The following is an 18,149-nucleotide window of genomic DNA, read 5'->3' as shown; positions in this document are numbered from 1 at the left end:
GTGCCCAGGCCTGGATTTCTCATCTTAAACAAGTACACTGTCTTCCTGAACCCTTGTGTCCCCGGTCAGAAGGACAGCAACAATGGCCAAGGTGTTTAGTGCAGCCGCAGGCACAAGGGAGGTTCTTCCTTCCGTTGGTGAGATTTCTCTGATTCTCCCATGTGCTGATGAGGAACTTAGCCAGAGGTGTGTCTCCCAGAATCCACGGGGCACCAAAGGTCACCAAGGTGGTCTATGAGTCATCCATTTTTATGGCTAGTAGAGGGAGAAGGATGTCTCCCTTGGCTGGAGGTTTCCCCTCCTCAGAACTCCTTGGGGAGAAGCTGCCTGAGTGTGGAGGTTCCCTACTAGTCCCCCTTGTTGCTTCCCACCTGCCTCTTAGCAGGTGGACTATGCTCAGCTGCTGGCCCAGCCTGGCAGGGCGGCTGCAGCTTTAATCAGCCATCGTGCGGCTTTCCTTGGAGGGAGAAATTGCAGGTGGCAACTCGTAATTTCCCAGGCTTCTCCCTCTCATTAATTTCTCCCTGCAAAATGGAGGCTTTCTGCTGAGCCGGGAATTGGCAGCCGAGCGCGGCATCTCTGGCCCAGCCATGCTCTCTGCTCATAGTGGGGGCGGTGCCAGCTCCTGTGCTCACACTGTTTGCTATGCCCCCCCTTGCAGAGGCCAGAGGTTTATTCTGTGTTCAAATTGGCTTGCTGAGCCCCACCAGGTCTGGAAAATTGCTTGGTTCACCCTGTGTTCACTGCTCACTCTGATGGTGAGAGGAGATGACGACCTGCCAGAGTTAGCTTTCGGTGACCTGTGAAGGGGGCGGAAGTCTCTGAGTGCCCAGGATCCCTCTGCCCTCTGTACCTCCATTTCTACTGGTCTGGGCTTCAGAGATGTCTGTGCCTCACTCATGAAGGGGCTCTTCTGAACTCCGGACCTGCAGGCGAGTGAGCAGAAGGGGGACAGATGGCGCCCTGATGGCCGGCCAGAGAGTAGAGAGAGTAGAGGTTGAGTGGCCTTGGAAGCCAGAGGCTAGGAGGATGGGTGGGAGGTGGGTGCAAAGAAGTCCTGGTCCTGGGACAGCCAGGGAACAGATACTGTGATGTCCTCTGTTCCTAGATGTCAGGCGAACAGCTGCCTGAGTGTAAGACCGGGTGCTTACAGAGTGAGCCACGTGTCTAGAAGAAGAGTTTGATCTTCTCTGGGGACTGAGAGCTGTTTGGTCAGATGGGGCGTGTAGAGACACCTGTGGATGGACAGTGTGCAAAAGTGGGAAGGGATGCATAAAGATCCTGAGGGGTGCTGGGAGCTGAGGTTGCCGGATGAGCCACAGAGCCTCTGTGTGAAGGAGCAGAGAGCTGGGAGGAGGGAGGAAGGCGGGGTCCTTATCTAGAGGAAGTAATCACAGGGAACTGGAGCACCCGGTTTACTCATCCTCACCTGGAGCCTGGGGAGAGGTGGAGCCACACTTTGCCCTGACTTTGTAAACTACGTGAGGGGGTCCTGGGTGTATTCAGCTTGAGTCTTGCTGGCCCTACCCCCTGGGGGTTCCAGGATAATTCTGCTGTGTGTCCAGAGTCCCCCCACAGGCTCTGCGTTCTCCAGGAGGTCTCTGAGCCTCTCCGAATCTGGCTCCTAGTTTGAGAAGAGCACAGGTTGTAGGGATAAACAGATCTCAGGGCTGGCGGACTCTCTGTTTGGAGGTCAAGACCCGGAGCCTCTCAACACAGAGACGCTCACTGTAGTACCATGCTCCTCAGTTTCCCCGCCTGTAAATAAGGTGCCACGAACCCTTGCCAAGGGCCTCACCCTGAGATGTGTGCCGCTTTTCTAGGACCTGGATGCCTCCCCACTTCTGCTAGCTCTTGATGACCCCTATGCCATACCACCCCCCCCCCCCTTTAGGCACTGCCATGTTGGGTTTTACCTGCCTCTCCCCATGTCTGCGGTCTATTTATGGAGTTTCTAGGAGAGAATCTAGCGCAGCTTTGATCTTTTCAGAGGAATGGGCAGCTGAGGCTGGGAGGGATCTGGCTGTATATTTTCTCCCTTAATGGGGTATTAAGTAGACAGCCCAGATGGGGATCTCCTGGCGGGCGGGCAGGAGGGGGTGGGGCGCATGCTGCTTCAGATCAGCCTGAAATATGGCCGGATCACCGCCAAACCTCAAAGGATGCTACCTTTGGACTGGCTGGGAACCAGCTTTGATGTTCTTGCTGTGAAGGGACCAGGCAGCTCTTCCTGGCACAGAAGGCTGCAGCCTTGGCCCCAGCTGTAGTCTGCCAGATATCAGGGGTAGAGAGGGCCTGCCATGTGGTCCTCCCCTCCCTTCCCCCCCCTTAGCCCTTCCTTTGCCTGTTTCTCATACCTCTCCTCTCTGTAGCCCTCCTCTTTCTTTCACCTCCCTTCCTCTTCCTCCTCCTTCGAGCCAGCACCATTTTCAAGCAGTTACATGGCTGTCTTCTATTCGAACCGTCTCTCTTCTGTAAGGGTCCCCTGGGTGGATGGGTGGAAAGGGCACACAGGCTGTTAGGACCAGCCCTAGTGCCAGCCAGACTTTTCTCTCTTTTCCTGGTTAGCTGGCTATGGAAAGGCGATTGGAGGAGGGGTCTCAAGCTTAGCACTCATGATCAGATTCGAGAATTCAGTCTTCTGGCCTGGAGAATTGGGATGTGGTTGTCTACATTGGCTGAGGAGTTAAATGAGTGAATGCCATCCTGGGATGCCTGCCCTGCACTGAGCCTTGATCTTGGGCTGGGGCTTAGCTTCAGTGAGCCTCCGTGTCCCCTCAGGACCACTGTGTAAGGATAGGGAGGATGGAGGCAGAGTCTACATCTCAGAATTTGGCACGAGGGGTATCCAGTATATGGGCTGAGCTAGAGATCTGTCCTGTCTGAGCCTCAGCTAGGTCAGGGCCGGGGCTGGGTCTCAGCCAGCTGATCTCAGCCTCAGATCAGTTGTGCCACGTGGGTGGGACACACTCAGGTGGAGTCTGAGCTGCAGGGTGGGAGGGCACCACACAGCCTGTGCCTTCAGTGAGGAGGGGGTCCTGGAGAAACCTCCTGGAGCAGAGCCACGGCCTGTGCCAGCTTTCTTTCTCCTTGCCCCCTTCCTGGCCTCAGTTCCATTTGAAACAGCCAGGAATTCTGTCTACCCAGGCCTGAGAAGCAGAGGGCCCAGCTCTGGTCTCTGCCCCTTACCTGCTGGTGATCTCTGCTCAACCTCTTCTCCTGGCCTTGGTTTTCTCCTCTGAGAAGCACAGAAGCTGGCAAGTGGAGCAGGAGCCCTCAGAGATAGAGGATCATTCAGGGGAGCCCTTTCATGCCGACCCCAAATCCACATGCTTCAGGGAAGAACACAGGAGGGCAAATGTGCAAAGCTGCATCCCTACCATCAGCTGTCTCCGGCCAGGGCTAAGAGGACTCTGTATGTAGGCCATCCTTCCCCTCTGACCTGCTCTTCCTCCCCCAACCGTCCACGCCTTGCCTGAGTCCTGTCTAGCATCCATCCTGTGTCTGGCATCCATCCTGTCTCTGTCCTGCCAGCCTTGGCCTCCTGGTCTGGAGAATGGGGTTGTTAGCATCTGATGAGTCATTATTAGTTACTTCTGGGTTACTTCTGGGGGGACAGGTGGCCCCTCAATTCTGTAAGCATGACTGTCTGGTATGGCTTCAGTTGTCCTTCTCATGGAGACTTTGGGGTCCTCGTGGGGTTTTCTCTCTTGGGGCCCACAGGTGCTTCAAAAAGGCACTTTCTCCAGGAACTCAAGGGGGCTTATCCTAAGTTTGAGAGCCAAGGACCTGGAATTTAGGCCTGCCATCTCCAAAATGTGTGGGCACTAGAAGTCTGTGATGGCCTGTGAGGCCACCCAGCCAGGAGACTTTATTCAGAGGCCTAGACTTTGGTAGGAGCAATCAGCCCTGGGGATGGCCACCAGTGTGCTGGCTTCTGTTCCAGACAGGAAATCCCAGTGACGGAGAACTAAGGTGTGCAGTGTACCTGCTTCCACCTGCCCCTCGCCTTAGGTCTTTCCTTTAGAATGCCCCCCTTTCTTCTGAGACAACATCTGGAAAGCTCTGCCTCCTCTGGCACAGCTCATCCACTGTTGCCTGCCTAGTTACCACACTTAGGGAGAGCCTGCTGCCCCCTCCTCCTGGACCTCTGCAGAGAACAGTCTCCTGTCTAGTTCTTTGTAAGTTCAGGTGGCATGCCTGTCTGGTGCAGTCGTGGCCCCTCCCAGCCTTCTCCTCACCCGATTTGCCCCACCACTCAGTCAGGCACCGAGGGAATACGAGGTAAATATTTGCTGAAGAATGACTTTAAGAAAGAACAGGTTTCCAGCCCTGTGTCTCGATTCCTTCCACAGTGAGGATCTCAGCTGATCTCGCTCTTGTTCCAATCCCTCCAAGGGCTCCCCAGCACCCTGGAAATCAAATGTCCAACGCCTGAGTCAGATGCTCTTCCACTCTGCTGGACCCTGAACCCTACCCCACTTTGCCTGTTGTGTGCAGCTCCTGTGTGTCCTGCCCTGAGTTCTTGGCAATCCTCCTGGAGCCCTCCCTAGGGAGCCTTTCCTACCAGCAGCTGGGACAGCAGTTTCCTTCATGGAGGGCCCCCATCTCTGTCCAGTCCCTATGGAGCATTGCCCTGGCCGGGTTCCCTGGCCGGGCTCTTCGTGCAGCTGAGTGTTAGGGTGCCATTTTAGGCTGGAGTGTGAAGGAGCAAAGGCAGCCAGGATTTGAGGGGGCCGAGATGACATGTGAGAAGCTGGCCAGGAGGGGCAGCCATGAGGAGCTGGGGGCAGGACTGCCCAGGGCTGGGCATGGGATAGGGGTAGGGGATTCCTAAGACCCATCTATTGCCACCACCCTCCATCACTTCCTATTCTCCTGCAGATCCTGGATCTCTGGGACCTCAGATCTGAGACCTCCAAGATCTAATCCTCTCCTCTTTGTGGTCTTGAGCAAGCTCCTACCCCTCCTTAGCCACCCCAGAAATGAAACAGCAGGTTGAAGCCTATCAGAAACCCCATCCCAGTAGAGACTCCTAAGCCTGGTGAGGACCTGCTGTATTTGGCCCACATGGTGGATTTTTAAAAAGAATCCTTTTTCTCCCCTTTTAAACTTGAGCCAGTATTAAAAGGAGGAAGCTTTTTAAATGAAAGCCAGATTTCCAGCTTCTCTCAACCAGGCTGGGCTAGCCAGAATCTCCATTTACCAGAGGAGTTGGGTGGTCCTTGCTCTTGGCCCCCTACCCAGCCACCGAGCAGGGGCCCTTTGGGCTCCTGCCGCTCCAGGGGACAGATTTCCAAACCTGTCTCCTCATCCCTTACTTAGAGATAAAACTCCATTCATCCCCTCCACTCCCTGTTCTAGACAATCTGCCTCATTTTAAAATTCCTTCAGCAGCCCCAGGCCCAGCAGCTTCTCCCAGCTAAGGAACGCAAGGAACGAGGTTGCACGTGACTCTGCTCTGCGGCGGGCAAGGCTTTGATGTTGCAGTGATTGTAGACCGCCCCTCCCCCACGGGTCCCTTCCTCCCCGCCTCCCCCCCTTTCCCCACTCCCTTTCTTTCACTGTTCTCTCCCCCATCTGCCCCCTCTACTTTTCCCTCCTACCCCTCTTCTTTCCCTCCTCCCTCACCCCTCCACTTCCTCCTCCTCTTTCCCACCCCCCTCTTCCCTCCACTTCCTCCTCCTCCTCTCTTTCCCACCTCCCTCTCCCCTCCACTTCCTCCTCCCCTGCTATTCTCTACTCTCCCGCTCCAGGTATAAGCTAATTCCCTGGCTCTGGCCCAGCTAGATCCAGATGGGGGGAGGGAACCCCACCATTGGGGAGAAGTGCAGAGATTGACCTATTGATGCCTGGGAGAAAAATGGATTTGTGAGTTGGCTTGGCATGGGCTCCCAGGAAAAGTGCCATCTTTACCCACTACCCCAGGACCACGGAGTTCCTGAATGACCCACTCCTTCCAACCTGCAGTTATTTCTGTGAAGGTTTGAGGCAAAGAAGGCCCCCCACCCCCCAGTTCAGGGCGGTAGGTATCTCTTTTGTCCCCCGTGGGAAACAGAGGCCCTAGTGCATCTAAAGCTAACCTGCAGGTTAGTAAGAGGAGTGTGGGGTATGTGTGGGGTGCAGATGCTGGGTTGATGGGGGAAAGAGGAAGGATAGATAGATACGGATACAGATACATCTGTATCTGGTAGATACAGATGAAGCTGGGGAGAGGCCGGTGTATGAGCACTCTCAGAAGGACCACACCCCGTCCTGCTCTCCTTCAGTGAGTGATAAGGCTCTCAGTTTCTAGTTCATAATGTCTGTCTGCCACCGCTCAAGTCCTCTCAAGGCTTCTCTGGTAAATTCTTCCAGTCCCAGGGGGCGGGGTCCATAGACCCTTAGTGTCTGCTCGCTGCTGCTGTCATTCACTGTCTGCAGGGTGGGACACTGCAGCACCATAGCCTGTGTGTACTGGCATCATGCGGGGGCTTCCCTGCTCTTTCCCTCTCACTCCTCCCTCAGCAGCTACACAGGTGCTCTCTGGATGCCCAGGAGGTTGTCTACTCCATGGGAGAAGGGCCGGCCATCCACCAACCCAGCCCCAAGATCTAGCATAGCCCCCGCTTCATCTTCTGTGGTTGAATCTGCCCTTCTGGAGGACAAGCTCTGAAGGCAAGTGCGGAGAAAAGTGATTAGGGCCAAGCTGGCATCTTCCCAGCTGGCAAGACTGCTGTGCACCTGGCCATTCATAAGGGACAGGAGCGCATTATCTGGCCAGTCCTCCCCAGCACCAGCAGCACAGGATCAAAGAGGTGCCAGGATTCCTAAGCGGACCAGCCCTTGGCTTTGAGGGTCTGTTCCGGGCGGACTTCAGTAGAGATACGAGGTCCCCGGAAGCCCTTTTCTTTGGTGACCCTTCTGTGCCCTGCTGAGCGATGCTTATCTGCTCCTGCTTTCCCTAGGTTGCTTGCCTTCTTAGCAGCTACCTGATAGTCCACAGTGGCTCAGTCTTAGGTGAAGAAAGCCTCTCTCCAGAGGACTCCTTCAGTCGGTACTGCCTGTCCTGCATCCCACCTGCCCCTTTAGCCTCCTGGGTTAAGAACTTTGGGAGCCAAGTAGTGAGGTTCTGGGTCTTCCTGTCATGTTGGGAATCTGATGAGAGGAGTGGTAGGAGCGATGGTTTGCTTCTCACCTGTGTGGCTCTGGCTGAGTCACTAGCGCTCCCTGGGCATATAGAAATAGAGCTAGTGCAGTACCGTATCCTAAACGTTTGATCGAATAGGGGTGAGAAGAGATGGCGGGGAGCTCCCAGCACTTTAAAAATATCGAGACAGGGTTTCTCTGTGTAGCCCTGGCTGTCCTGGAACTCACTCTGTAGACCAGGCTGGCCTCGGACTCAGAAATCCGCCTGCCTCTGCACCCCAAGTGCTGGGATTAAAGGTGTGGGGTGCACCACCACTGCCCGGCTAAATATATATTTTTCTTTTGAATGACTATGTGTATATGTGAATGTCTGAGGATGGATTTGTGCATGCGGATGCAGTACCCCAGGAGGCCAGAAGAGGGCGTTGGATTCCCTGAGCTACAAGCTGGGAATCCAGGTCCTCTGGAAGAGCAATATGTGCTCTTTACCTCTGGGCCATCACTCCAGCACTACTCTTGGTGCTTTGAATAGCTATGAGCAGGTAGGCTGAGTGGTTATCTTTGCATCCTTGTGGCCAGTCTTGAACTCCACACTCAACAGATGCATGAGTTTCTTTGTGCCCTGTCCAGGCATCTAGGCTGCTTAAGCCAGGGGAGCATCAGGGTTGAGGCACAGGTTCCAGCCCCAAGGCCTTTGCAGCATGCTGTGTGGCTGTAGGTGAGTTATTGCCCCTTTCTGAGCTCAGGCGCTGCGGCTGATAGTGCTAGTGTCTCCCTCCCGTAGGAGTCTGCAGGGGCACCGGGTGCGGAGTGAGTGCTTGCTCAGTGTCAGCTGTAGTTGTTGCTGTTTTTATTATTATTTGACTTGAAAATCTCCTGCTCCACGTGCCGCTTCCACAACAGTCGTTTGTAAAAAGCTAAGCTGAATTAATGGGGACCCAGCAAGATTATATCCCCGCTCTGTGCTCGGGGCTGGCAATGACAGGGCCCCCTTGAATCTCTGATGGGAGGAGCTTGGCCCTATCCTGGTGGCCTGGCCAGGGCCCTGTTCAGGGGCAGGGGGTCTCAGCCCTGCCTGGCCTGCCTCCCGGCTGACAGCTCGGGCACTGTGAACTGGCTGCCAGCCAAGCTGCTTCCTCTCCCAGCTGGCTGCCATCCAGGGCCGGATGCCAAGGGGCCGGCTGGTGGGCAGCAGCTCCGTCGTTGTAGGGCTGTGATCCCAGCCAGAAGACTCCAGTCAGGGCTGGGTGTCGGGGCTTCCTACCACCCCCTTGAAGCCCCTGGGAGCTGAACGCAGCTGCACCAGCTCTTGGCACTGCCCCCACAGCGATACCTCTGCAGAACACACGGAAAAGAGCAGATCTTTGAAAGATGCAATAGGAAGAGCATGGCTTGGGCAGAGGGTCTGTGGAGCAGTATGGAATGTCCTGCAACCTCTGTGTTCACATCCAGAAAATGGGTCCAATTTAAGTTTTGTGGCCTGTCTCATGGCTGGCTCACAGGTAGGCTCTGGTAAGAGAGGAGTTTGGTATTGTGTTAGGGTAAAGGAAGCTGTGAGCTTCACTTCAGATGTTGTCTTTGTTTGCTCCTGTCTATAGTTGGGAGTGTGTGTGTGTGTGGGGGGGTGTTGTGTGCCAGCTGACACCCCCTCCCACTCTGGCCTACCCAAACTTAATCTCCTCATGATAGTAGGACATTGTTATTTGGCCTTTTGAATATCTGTAGGCACTCCTTTAGACTCTTCTTAGCCCTTTGGACAGCCTTGGTCCTACCTGTGCCAGGCTGTGTCCCAAGCACACCCGCTGCCTGGAGCTATGGTTAGCACAGAGAACACTATTTTCACAGCCGGCTTTGTGTACAGCTCCTTCATTCTGTACCACAGGTCTGTGGTACTCTTGTCTGTGGGCAGCCTGACACTTTGTGACATTGGACAGTGAAGGCTTGCTGATGACTGCCGGCTCAGTGCATTCTCAGTTTACTGGGGATGTGTCCACTGTGTGGTTGGCCACGAAGCTCAAAGACAAATCAGCGAAGTCGGTCTGGAGCCTCACTGGGCCTCCCTCGGTGACTGCTGCCGCCAGTAGGAATTCTAAATCCTGTGACTGCTGGCCCAGCACCCTGGACAGCACCGGCCTGGCCCTGCCCTCTCCCCTAGTCAGAGGGAGGGCACTTTACCACTAGCCGGGTCCAGTCTCCGCCACGCCCATCCCCATCAACCTCCGCAGGCCTCCCCTTCTGCTCCTGGAGTCTTTAGTCTTCGGCACAGTCTGGTAATTAAAAACCTTCAAGGGGGACTTTATTGAGTTAGCATTAGTTATTTTGTCAGGCTGGGAGAGCGAGAGAATTATCTGTCCTCCGGGAGAGGGGGGCTGGGCGGAGGCCGTGGGCTGAGATTGGCAGGTGCCTGCTTGTGCGCACGGCGCTGGGGCTAGACAGTTACATGGTTGCGCAGCACTGAAGGTGACAGGAGGGGCAGGAAGGGATCAGGCAACCTGCCCTTCCCTACCCAGAGGTTTACCTTGCTACACGTGCCCATTGTTCAGGCCCTTCCTGCTCCTAGATTTAAAAAACAAAACCAACCAAACAAAAAAACCTCCCTTCAGAGCCAAGATGGCTTCCCGCTCTCATGGGGATGGGGTAGGATACTTTTTTTCTTTAAGTGCTGGGAGATATGGGCTAGACCTCTTGTTTCTACAGGCTAGGACTTCAGTCCAGGGTTGGCCAGAGAGCTGGTTTGAGGTACACCTGACCTCTTTGTCTCCTTCTTTCTATAGCTGGAAAATAACCTTTTACAACCAGGTAAGGTCCACGTGGCATATGTAGCTTTGATCTTGGGCCAGGCCCTCACCTGTCTGCCTTCAGATTTTCACTTGAGAGTTTAGGGCAGCGATCTTTCCCTCTCCAAGGCTGTCAAGATCAGTAAGTGAAATTGAGTATGTGGACTCTTGTTCAGGACAGGCCCAGCTCTCATTCCGCTGGAGAGGTACAGTTCCTGGTGAGGAACCCACATTTGTCCTTTCTGCAGGTCTTTCACTTTGTGATTGATCACTCTGACTCTTGGTGTGCTCAGTCCGTATCTCAGATGAACAAACTGAGGCATGGAGCAGTAGTTTGCTGAGTCATCCAGGAGTAGGAGGTTGGGCTCAGATCTGGGTCTTTCCTTTGACCCAGGGGACAGAGGGAACAAACATGGTTCTAAACCATGGAACCTTCTGGAAAGATCACTGAGGAAGATTAATAGCTGTCTACCTGCTATGGTTCTTGGGCCTGGCCAGGAGGAGATTGGACCGCTCTTCTGTTTAGGCTGTGTCCTGCCCCTGCCTTGCTCCATAGCTAGGCCTGAATCCCTGCCCCTCCCCCCTTGTTCTACCTACAAGTCCCAGACCCTGCCAGACCCAGACCTGGCTAAGAGCATGTGAGATCTGGAGCTAAGACTGAGAGTGAAGGAATGAGTTAACTATGTGTCTGTGACGTCTACGGCTGCGCAGAGTGGGGCTCTCATGACACTGGTTCTTCTCTGGCTGGACTCAGAAGTATAGCCTCAGAGATGCAGGCGGGATTGGCCCCCGACGGAGGAGCCCTGAGAGTCTGGTGTGAGCCTTGTTTTCTCTGGTGTCTCCTGTGTGGTGCTTTGAAACGTGAACGAGCCTCTTGACCTTCTAGCTCCCCGCCCAAGCCTTCCTCCTGGGAAACCTCATAGGACTTGCTGTTCACTGCCTGGGGTCCTATTGCCCATCTTGGTTACAGTGGACAGGCTGAGATGTCCCTTCTTAGAGTTGTGTCATTGATCTCAAAGTGCCTGCTGTGTGCGTGCCAGATGAGTCCCATCTCTGCTTCAGATTCCTAGAGTCCAGGAAGTCCTGGGAAGACCACAGGACAAGAGGAGGGAGAGAGGTACTCTTATGCATCCTTGGTTACCAACCGCCAGAGCCTTGGGTAGGGCTGGGCACAAACACACAGGCCTGGACCTGGAAACCATATGATATTTCTTCCTGCTGCCTGTGACACCAGGATGGACCCCCACTTGAGAACGGGGATATTTACCTAGACCTTGTGAGGTTATGGCACTTTGGTATGGGAGAGGGGCCTGTGCTTGAGTCTGTTTCTAAGCCTCAGCTTCCTTTCCTGAGAAATGGAGAAAAGCCTTTGGGTGGCAGAGGAGACTCTGGTGGAAAAGCCTTTGCTTTTTCATGTGTTCATGAGACGTATGTATGATAGCATGTGAGAGGTGCCAGGCAAACTTAAGGGCCCTTAGGTTCAGGGGGTCAGCTGCTGTCCCTCAGCTGGGCCTTTGCTGGATGTTGGGGAGGAGCCTTGGAGCTAGGGCTTGTCCTGCATTTCTGACGCTTTTGTCCTAAACTCCAGCTCTGATCTGGAAAAGGACTGAGTTGAGCCCCCAGCCCCTCAAGCAGCCTTGCCGCTGGCTCCTAGTGAACTGGCCCACATTCCTGTGCTCTTACAAGCTCTGCCTTTGACTCCCCGTTCAAGAGGCTCTTCCATCTGGTTGACACAGGGCCTCACCTTCATTTGTCTGGACCAGGTTGTGGGAAGCAGGGATTGGTTCAGATGACTTGGCTCTGTGGATGTCCCAGGCCTCACTTGCCCAGCCCTTCCCTGAAACTGGACCCAAAACTTCCCTGTATACTGTTGCTGCTGCTGGCCACATCTGATTCTCCAGGGGCTGCCTGTGGGCAGCCAGACCCTTTGCCTGACTGGATGGACCTTAAAGGTCACTTCAGCGGGGAAGGAAATGGAGTCACAGAGCCTGATAAAGAGGAGAGCCTGGATTCAAGTTCTGGTGGCCTGAAGGCTGACATTTTTCCATCCTGTGTGCTTCCTTGTTTGTAAATGGACATCCTGAAGCTGCATTCCATGGCTGATTTGAGATTTAAACATCTGAAGATGTGACTTTTCCTAGCCATGCCCTGGGTGGGCAGAAGGCCTGCCTAGTGTCCCCAGGATCCCTAGAATGCTAAGCTCTGCTTTGGACCAGGAACTCTTTAAAGAAAGGCCAGTGCCTCAGATCTCAAAGAGGGCATTCATGGTCAGTGCTTCCTGAAAACCAGTCAGCGGGGACAGGAGAGTATTTCTTTTCCTTAGGGACAGTTCAGGTTTTACAAACCTTCTGCTTCAGTTCCCTCCAGTTCCCTCCAGTTCCCTCCAGTTCCCTCCAGTTCCCTCCAGTTCCCTCCAGTTCCCTCCAGTTCCCTCCAGTTCTCTCCAGTTCTCTCCAGTTCCCTCCAGTTCACTCCAGTTCTCTCCAGTTCCCTTGTTCCTCAGCTTCTGACATAACCAGCTACACTGTAGTTTTGGAGTAAGCAAAAACCAGCAGTCAGCTCCTGGCTTCCATAGACCCAGCCTGCCCCCTCCAGGTCTGGGTTAGCCCCATAGCTGAGCACAAACTCCCATCACTAGAGTCTCCTCTGCCACCCACGCTTTTATATTTCAAGCAGATGAAAGATTTTTATTCCTTTTTGTATGTGTGCTTTTATTTTTTATTTTATTTTTTATTTTTTTTTTATTTGGCCAGGATTTGCTGATCCCTGGAAGCTCATTTGTCAGAGCATTGAGAGGACATCAGAAGACCTATGCTGTGTGGCTTCTTGGTGGCTTTAAGCTTCCTGATGGTGCAGTTTCTGGGGCAGGAGGCCAGGAGTGAGGACTAAGGGGAGAAGCAGTATTGGGGGCAAACCTTACCACAGGCCAGAGGCACCAGTACTCTAATTTGACTCTAAACCTTAGCTAGGCTTTGGCCCACTGGTTCTTGTTTGGCCAGCTTGGTTCCCATGAAGTGCTGGGGTCTGGCCCTACTTCCCTCAGGCTCCTGATCCCTTGGCCAGGCCTGCTCCCCTACCAGCAGCCAGCAGTGCAGGGGGCGCATGCGTGCGGCGGGAGTGAGCCGGCTGTGGAGAATTAATATTCCTGGAACATCGCCCCGGCCGCCTGCACACGCCGAGGAGAATATTACGGCGATTAGCGGTGGGAGTTCGGCCTGCACGCAATATCTGGATGGAGAATTCGGTGTGATTAATCTGGCGCTAAGTAGCAGCCTCCGGGGTCCGCGGGGCTCTGGCATGTTTGGAATGAGAAAAAAGCTCTGGAGCGCAGAGATTCTTTGGGGGGCTTTTTAGGGGTCTGCCAGGGTAGCAGCTGTGCCCAGGGAAGGCTGCAGGCTCCTGATGGCCCTGGGTGAGCAGAACACCCCATGTTTGCTGCTCTTGGCAGACTGCCAGCCCGCAGAAGTGTGCCATTCAAATTTGCAGCCCACCAACACCCCAGCCTTTTCTCTTAATATTATGTTCTGGGTCACAAATCCTGGGTTGCAGCTTTCCTGCATACTTCATGCCATCCTTCCTGGCTTGTGTTACTTTATCTGTAAAATAGGTGCATGCGTTCTTTTAAGAACTGTTCCTTTCGCATTTTATGGAGGAGGAAACTGGCCATGAGCGTTTCTTCAGGAGTGGTGGTGTGCTACCCAGATGTTGGGGCTCACCACTACTAGCACTGCAGCCATCCATTCTTCTGCAGGCAATGACAGATCTGTTGCAGGAACTTGGGGAGAATGTACTGATTATCTTGTAGATCAGGATCTATGGCCTCATCTGTAAAATGGGTATAAAGTAATTATCTCCCTGAAATGGATGCCCAAGTCAGGACACTGATTCCTGTTTTACGAGCTTCATTCCAGACAGTTTGATAGTCTAATTTTGGGCAGGGTTGAAGCTGGAGAGGTGCAGGTCAAGAGAAAGTCAGCTAGCCTCAGTGAGTGTCCTCCCTGCTCCCAATGTTCGGTTTAGAGGTGAGGAAAACAGAGAAGCAATATCTGCCCAAGGTATCTGTCCAAGGTTAAGCCGGATCTTTGGTGTTGAGGGTCACCATCTTTGGAGCCAGCCAGACCTGTGTTGACCACCACCAAGACTTCCTTTCTCTGAGCCTCAGTTTTCTTGTTTGCAAAATGGAACAATCCCGCCAGCCTTTTGGGATGGGACAGCCCAGCGGGTCTGGAATGGAGTAGGTGTTCAGCTCTTTGGAAGAGAGGTCTGGGAGCCAGTGAGCCCAGTGTGTAAGGTTGGCCCACATCCTCTTTGCTCAGGGAGCTACATGCCAGAAGCTCCCGTGGTGGCAAAGCTCAGATGCTCTCTATACCTGTTCATTCAGTTGCTTCAAGCCCCTTGGACCGAACATTTCCAAGTCTTTGTTGTTGTTGTTACTGAGTCTGGAGACCTCCAAACAACTCATCATTCTGTCCAGAAAGTGGATACTGGATCAATTGTCTTCACCCTCCTTTTCTCATGCAAGAGCTGTAATGGTCCTTGAAAGGGGCGTGGCTTGTGGCTTCCCGGCACTAGCGTGGTCTGTGGTCTGAGCAGCTCAATTTGAAGCCTGGCTTTTCAGGAGGACCAATTTTAGTGAGCTCTAAAGCAGCTGGGTACAGTGCAGAGCTCTGTGGGCTTGGCTCTGCATTCACTGTTGACATCTCAGTGTCTGGAGCGGCAGGAGCTCGAGTAAGCACTGCTTGAATAAGATTGCATGCATGCATGTGTGATCTGATGGATGGGTGCATGCATGTGTGATGTGATGGAGGGACTTGTACATACCAGATGGGAGGGGTAGGAGCACACCTCTTGATGGTTTGGACAGGTGCAGGCATGCATTCGTGCATGCATGATGGGATGGATGGGATAGGTAGGTGCATACATGGGTGCATGCATGCATAGTGATTGAGATTGGTACGTGCATGCATGATGGAATGAATAGGTGGGTGCACATGTGTAATGGGATGGAAGAGTATGTGAATGCCTGATATAGGATAGATGCATAGAGGATGGGGCAGATGGGTGGCGCATGCATCATAATGCCTCAGACTGGTACATGCAAAGGTTAGGCTTGATGGATACACATGGGTGATGGGATACAGACGTATGTAGATGGATGCATGCTGGGATAGCTAGGTGCATGAAGAGAGGATGGGTAAATGGGCGCGTGCATGCAGAATGGGTGTATGCATACAGCAGGGGATGGATGGATGTTTTCAGGAGAAGCAGGCGGGTGGATTGGTGAGAAACACCAATCTGCAGTCAGCTTGGAGTCAAATTCTGACTCTGTTCTTTATTAACTGTGAGTTGGAATAATGTAGTTCAGACCTCTGGGCCCCAAGTTGCTCGTCTGTAAAGAAGTTGGACAAGATGATTTTAGCATCCCTCTCAAGGCAATTCTTGTTTCTGTGACGTTGGCCTTGATCATCAACAGGATGCCCAGGATGGGAGCTTGGTGCTCTCCAAATCAGCCACCATATTTCCCCAACCGAATTCAAAGTTCCAAAACAGATGCAATTAGGTCTGGCCACCCAAGTGTGCCTGAGAGTTGCCACCTTAGCAGTTAGCTTTGCCTTTGGGGTCGGGTGGCCCCACCATGTCCACACATTTGCTCCCACCTCCCTTTCCTGGACAGGGTGTCCTGACCCAGCTTGTGCCCCCTCCCACCCCCACTTCCTGGAAGCCTTTCCTTGTGTTCAGCCCACCTTTCTCCCTTCTAAGCCCCTTGTCTTTGTGCTTGTGTCCTCACGCATGCTGAGTGCTGGAGGAGTTATGAATTGTACATGTCTCCATGCTTTGAAGGACTACGGAGACCCCACATTTACTGTATGTCTACTTAGTGCTAGCCATGTGTCTATAGACATTTAGACATTTTGTTTATATTTCTTATCAGAAACCAGAGTCTCAGGAAAGCAGAAGGCTACCCCGCTTCCGGAAAGGGAGAGCAAGGGGTGGTACAGTCCTGTGGGAGGCCAGCATGTTCATCTGGTGACCACACCCTTTCCACTGCTCCGATGCAGATGTACCTTCTCGGCCCTGATCAGATAGTCACTAAAGCAACAAATCTTGATTTGGCTCCAGCTAAGGCTGCACCCTTCTGAGTATTTTGCATCCCTTATCTCATGCCATCTTGAAACTTTAAAAGGGAAGCTCTAGTCTTCCTCCCGTTTTACAGGTGGAGTCTATGTAGCATAGAGAAATGAAATAACACTTGCCTTAGATCTCACAGGAAGGAAGTAGAAAAGCCAAGGTTTAAAGCCAGACAGTCTAATGTAGGTGCCTGCCAAGTTGAATTAGAATTCTTCAATCCGTGATTTCAGCTGTCCTTGCCTAAGTTCCTCAGTGTATATTCTTTCTTTCTTTTTTTGAGACAGGGTCTCACTGCTGGTCTAGAACTCCATATGTAGACCAGGTTGGCCTCAAACTTATAGAGATCCACTTACCTGCCTCTGCTTCTAGAGTGCTGGGATTAAAGATGTGGGCCGTCATGCCTGGCCAGCGTGTGTTTCTTAAGTGTCCACTGTTTGCAGGCACTTTGACTCACTCTGAGCACAATACTGTCCTGTCTCCTTGGCTAAAGTTAAAGCCCCAATGGGGTAGAACAGGGAGGTGAACAGGTGGGGGTCAGCCCTCACCGAGACCCTTCAGTGGCCACTGCTGTCACAGTCCCTATCTTCACATAGGATGAAATGGACTCAGAAGAGCCACCTAGCTTGTCTGTGCTCACAATGAGTTGGGGATGCTAAGATAGGAAGCCAAGCAGTCTGCCTCCAAGCCTCTGTCCCCGCTTCTAGCTGCCTTCCAGGGCGCAGTGCAGGAAAACAGGGGGAAGCGCAAGTGCAAAGGGCCCGAGGCGGAGAGCCTTGTCAATAATTGTGCTCCAGGTTTCTGTGCTGACACTTGCAAGCACATCTTTCTTGAGTGGCTGGTTTATTTGGAAGTGTACTGACTAGAACGCCTGCTGTGGACTCTACACCAAGTCAGGTTTTAGAGACAGACTGTGCATGCCCTTTGTAGGGAGATGGTTGGTACAAAGAGCGCAGAGGCCATGCTGGTGAGCACAGAGGCCATGCTGTTGAGCGCAGAGGCCATGCTGGTGAGCACAGAGGCCATGCTGGTGAGCGCAGTGGCCATGCTGGTTCCAGGGTTTGAGAAATGCCAGGAGGAATGGAAATAGTTTTTAGATGATAAGGAGAAAAGAATTGGGGCTTGGGGCCTGGCACATAGTAGGCCATCACCAAACATCAAAGAAGCTCAGATGTGTATGTGTACTGAGATTACGCAGTGGGCATTCCAGATGTATTGTGGCACAGCGTATGGTGCTGTCTTGGAGTTGGTGGATCAGGCCTGCAGGGTTCTATTGGGACTACTGCTAAAAGGGAGCAGAATTAGACATTGTGACGGGGAGGCCTCAGTAGGCTAAGGATCGCCTAAGCAGGAGGTTCATGATGATAATGCTGTAAGCCAGCCAGCCAGGACTGTGGTTCCCTGTACCAGAGGCTGGACCCCTTGGGGGCCCCTTTCTGGGACTCAGTCTTCCTTTCTGAGTGTACTCACTTCTCAGGCATTGTAACAGGGTTAAATAGAGCGAGTGTGAAGTGCTGGGTAGTAGGTCTGTACATAGTAGGGGCTTAATTGCTTCAAGTTAGTCTCCCTAACTGGACAATAAGAGGCAGAGCTGCAGTTGGGGGATAACCTCCCTTCTGCTGCCATCCCTGATGGGGGGCTTGGAATTGCTCTGTGCTGCTCCCGAAGCCCACCGTGTGTGAGTGTGTGGTCCTAGGTATGCCCCCCACCAGTAGCCTGGGAAGTATCAAGATGCTAAAGGCGCCCAGCTGGCTCTCCAGGCTTTGTGCTGGCCCTTTCTACCTCCTTAGTGACTCCTGGCTCCAAGTGTGGCTGTCTTCTTGCTGTGCAGCCTCAGGAAGGTTCTTCCCTCTCTGAGCTCAACCAGGTATGATGGAATCCTCTTTGGTCTTTGTGAGCACCATCCAGGGCACAGATGCCAGTCACCAGCACACAGTAGGCATACTGGGAGTGAGTAGGCATTCTTACCTTCACCCCTTGCTCTAAGCTTTGATTCTCCACCTGCGGTGGGCATTGGCTCTTTTTAAGCCATCCACTCTGGGGCCAATTATAAATAGACACATAATCGCCCCTATCTATAGAGATAAAACGTATTCTTTAGAGATGAGCCACACGCCC

The 18,149-nt window shown here is 53.1% G+C and overlaps 1 protein-coding gene across 2 annotated transcripts in view; it reads left to right on the top strand.

Annotated features, from left to right (window-relative positions):
• The window catches only part of Tcf20 (transcription factor 20), a 179,685-nt gene that overhangs the window by 57,160 nt on the left and 104,376 nt on the right, over nt 1-18,149 (top strand). The window lies entirely within an intron of this gene.

The sequence above is a fragment of the Mastomys coucha genome, unplaced genomic scaffold (assembly GCF_008632895.1).
Source record: "Mastomys coucha isolate ucsf_1 unplaced genomic scaffold, UCSF_Mcou_1 pScaffold11, whole genome shotgun sequence".
Classification (NCBI taxonomy): Eukaryota; Metazoa; Chordata; class Mammalia; order Rodentia; family Muridae; genus Mastomys; species Mastomys coucha.
The sequence above is the reverse complement of the archived record's forward strand: the minus strand, read 5'-3'. Positions and strand labels throughout refer to the sequence as shown.